This window comes from Strongylocentrotus purpuratus, unplaced genomic scaffold (assembly GCF_000002235.5).
Source record: "Strongylocentrotus purpuratus isolate Spur 01 unplaced genomic scaffold, Spur_5.0 spur5_contig_844, whole genome shotgun sequence".
Lineage (NCBI taxonomy): Eukaryota > Metazoa > Echinodermata > Echinoidea > Camarodonta > Strongylocentrotidae > Strongylocentrotus > Strongylocentrotus purpuratus.
The window spans coordinates 2,377,500-2,382,349 of NW_022145551.1; positions in this window are offsets into that span (position 1 = coordinate 2,377,500).

Below are 4,850 nucleotides of genomic sequence, written 5' to 3' on the forward strand. Positions count from 1 at the left end.
AACAACATTATCAACAACAACATCAACAACGACATCAACAAATACGCCTGTTTATTAGAGTGTAGAAAAGCAGTAAATGACATACATTAATTTTGCCAGAGTAGGAAATTGATTTGAATTTAAAAGAGTCGGTAGTTGGAATTACACATGGTTAATCATTTTCTAATTTGTTATAGAGGGATATTCAGCGGTTATTAGGTCGGCTTTAGGCTTTTTAAATAACTAGATTGGTTATATGTTTCATTTAATTTACATGACACTGCCTTTTGTTATGTTCTACGACCATTCAAAGATTCGTTTAAATGTTGGATAATGAAATATATATATATATATATATATATATATATATATATATATATATATATATATATATATATATATAGTTCTACGTTCCTTTCGAGATCCGGCCATATTTTTCTTTCATGAATTATATCCTCCATTTTCTTACATGTGTCTACCCATGTTTCGGGAAATTTGAAAGAAGTACTGAACTTTCACCGCTCAAAATTCAAAATGATTCTATTCTTTTGCAAATATTCTAACATGAGTTCAATGTGTATATCTTTATACAAACTTGCTATAAAAAACACAGACTAATTGTATGTTTTGTTTTCTAAGCATTACATGAATGAAAGATTGTTATCAAATTTCGTGTTAACGTGAAAATGAATGTGCTCAACCCACCTTCGTTCACCGCGCATCTTTGTCATTAAAAAAAATATATATGAGAGTGTACATGGATATTCAAGTAAATAATTTGTAATAAGAATATGATCTACCGTATCAATTAAATGCCAGAGATACAGAGTAATTTTTGAGGGAAATTTGTTGGTTTCTTCTCATTCTTGATTGACATCAGTTAGATATCTTTTGAAACCACTAGCTGTCGTCTGTATGATGTAACCGATTTTAAAGGTATTACAAAGTTTCGGTATGGGGTCATGAATTTGGTTCAAATTAACATATTGGAAGCGTATGCGTTCCTACAATATTCATTGATCGTTGTCGCTGTTGAAATCGAGTCTAAAATTATGAAATTGTAATTAATAAATTTCTTATGTCGTATAGCTCCCTCTCAAGGTCAAGATATTAATTAAGCTATAAAACAATGTTTTTTTGACTAAAATCGACCGATTAGCTATTCCCATTTGGAAATTATATATCACAACTACATATTCTGAGATTTTCATGGTCGCAGCTACCATTGTACGGCCATAGGCGATATTTGAAATATATCAAAATTTACCGGGAGCACCGGTAAATTTTTATATTCAATTTTTCTCGAAAACAGAAGTGCTTTAGGAGCTAATTTTTTTAGTGCTTGTAATACATCCACAGGGGCATCCAAATATATCAAAATTGTAAAGATTCACTATCCCACCAATATCAAAATTTCCCAAAACTTTGTATTACCTTTAACATATGGCAATTTCCAAATAAATTCATATACTGTCTAAATTGGGAGTTTTAAAACGTATATAGGAAAAAACAAATACATCGGTTAATATTTCAAATGATGCAACAGAAATAGGAGCAAATGGATCCTTATGTAGAAGTATAACCGGAAGACGAAAAATACTCAAAGCGGATTAACATTATAAAAATCATGAACGGAACAGGACAGCATTTTCCGCAAATCACTATAGTGATTTGCGGAAAATGCTGACATTCAACGGAAATGTTAGTACGTCCAGTAAATATTATAACGACTCTAATGGATTCAGTATCCTCTATTTCCCGACCGCTGTTCATGGTAAGCAACAAAAACAAAACACCTGCCACTATCCCCAATTTGTCGTAAAGGTTAACTAGCCAATTTAGTCAGAGTTATCGTCATGGTAATACAAACATTAATGGGAGCGCTTTTAGGTTTGATAATCATTTAACAACATATCCCTTCCCCTTACATGTATATTATTCTTAAGGCTTTTAGTTGGCGACTTGGAATATTGGTAACAAACTTAATTTCATGTTTATTATTAAAGAATAAAGAGCCACAAGTTTATGGGTATGTTTAAATAGATTGGGGAGGGGGGGGGGGGGGGGTCACGATACTTAATATTCGTATATGTTGTTAATTCATCGATTTAAAACAAATGGTAAATGTAAATGCTAACATAAGATAAACAGAAAAAAAATGATCTCTAGCATTTATAAAATTGAACACGCGCTTTCTGTTTGAAAAAAAAAACTGGTTGAATATGAAAACATACCGTGTAAATATTTATGCTTTCGTTTAATGATTGCTATATTGTAAAGGCGAAGAAAATGATTATATTCTGTTTAAAGAAGCTTGTATAATTATCGTGAATGTTACGGGTATGTGAAATGCCGGCTTGTAAAGATGATCAGGCTTTGAGGTTATATTTTTGTGATTTCTTGCTTTGGATGTAAATTTATTTCAATGCATTATGAAGGACGTCGGTTGCGAAATAAAAATGTTTTATGTCAAGAAAAAGTCGCTGTCTAAATTTGTATAATTAGAGATGAGAAATGAGAGATGTGTTACTCAACTTTATTAATGGCATAGTTACAGAGAATATGGGGGCACCCCCTCCCCTCAATCGAGTTTTCAAAAACGGTAAAGCGAGAAAAGAGAGAAAGAAAGAGAGAAAATGAAAGGGTAAGAAAAGAAGACGCCTGGAACCCCTCCTTCACCCTAACACAAACCAGTAGTCTTGTTATTTCGCATTTCATTTTCCGAATAAGATCAATGCCCCCCCCCCTCCCACAAAAAAAAAATAAAAAAATCTCCAGTGCCGCCCCCTCCTCTCTCAATTGGTAGACTCACTCTCTACACCACTATGAAGATAATATCGCTCTATAGTGATCAAGCTGATCCATATTTGTAGTCGGAACTTTGGTTACTTAATGATAGCTAGAGGCAGACTGAAAAGAAAAAATACCCAAAACAATATTTTGTGGAAATCTGTACAACTTCCCGAATTCCCGAATCGTCAATAGTGTATGATGTGATATACTCCCGCTTTGTTCTGTTTAACATTTCTACTTTTGAATCATAATAATGTATACATGGGAGTCATACAAATGTATATTATGTGCATCATTTTCGAGAAAATTATATCGTTTCCATAAGAAAAATCCCCTCCTTTTTGAAGAATCATAATAACCCAAAGCGGAGCTCATCTCTTCTCTTGCATTTATGATGCAGGTGGAAAGAATTATATACCGTATCAAATTCCAATCCATGTACATTATCAGACAACCCGTAAAGGCAATGTAACATATCGCTTGGACTAGATAAGCCACTCATAGTTTTTCGAAGACATCAACGTTTTATTTTCTTGATAATTATGCCTCGAGTGATGAGCTATTAATATACGAAAATAATTCATAACACCTGGCAGTTTAATGTCTTGACATTTGTTTTTCATAATGACTCATGTATTCTTCTTTTTTTTACGTGGCATTTCGTAAAGGACCGTTCAGGTATTATTCCAAACAAACATTTAGGACACACTTACTATGTTAACTTTGTATAATTTGTCTCTGGTGTTGCAACATTTGGCATTAGTCTGCTTGCAATTAGGAGACCATTGGTGATACAAAATGATATGCTTCAGGCATAACTATGTTTCTGAAAGAATTTTCCACAAAAAAAGAATTTAAGACAAAACGTTTTAGGGTATTAACGTTTTAAGGGGGAATGGTAGCTTAAAGAGAGATTACGAGAAAAAGAGAGAAATGGATATGTGGAGAGAGAGAGAGAGAGAGAGAGAGATGGCATGCATGTATTTTGAATCAATGTGTATACTGTAAGTCAAAAGGGATGAGTCGGAAGACAAGAAAGAGTCAGAACGATTAAAAATAAAGCGAGATAACATGAAGACTGAAATGATTGGGAGGGGGTGAACAGAAAGACATAGAGCGGATAGCTAGGATGAAGAAAGAGACGCATAGAGAGGGGGTCGGATAAAAAGAAAGAACAGCGGGGGTGGTTGAATAAAGGGGGAAGAAAGAGAGAGACAGAAAGAGAAAGACAGACAGACAAGAAGAGGGAGAGAGAGGCGGGGGGGGGGGGGGGATTGCAGCTGTAGTAGAAAGTTGACGGCATTACGCCCTCTCATCGTTCTTCTCCTCCCCTCCCCTCTTCATTGTATCTCTTTATCATCTTATCCTCTTAGTTGGACACAATTTGTCTTCTCATCTATCATTTATTTTCAGCTTATGATATCACCATCTTCTACCTTTTTTTTTTCTTTCTCGATTAGCGATTACTTACATTCCTTTAGAGATCCCATCCCTCCAAGACGCCCCTACGTTATCCGCCTTTATATCACTCTCCCATTCTCTCTTCTCTTTATCACTCTCTAGTCTCTCTCTCTCTCTCTTTTTTTCTTCTCTATACTTTCTCTCCTTCTCTATACTTTCTTTCTCTATCTCTTTTATTTTCTTTTTCTCTACCACCCATTCCCGTTTTCCATTGACGTTTCACAATACACCAGTTTACGGTTGTGTGCGCCATTTTAAACAAAGCCAATGACCTAGAGGTCATGTATTTATGCGTATTAATTAAGATTGCGCCCATGCAAATTATGATAACATCACTGCCTACGCATTTGGGTGACATGAGAATAAATTGTCATTGTCATTGTCATTGTCATCACTTGCATGGGCGCAATCTTAATTTACGCATAAATACCACTGACCTCAGGTCATTGGCTTTGTTTTAAAGCCAATGACCCGAGGTCAACTGTCTGCGCATGCGCACTGATACAACCGTAAACATGAGCAACTTTTTTCAACGATTAATACAGAACCGTAATAGCAACCACTTCCTCATAAACATAATTATAGTAATGATTCATATAATTATAACCACTATAGAG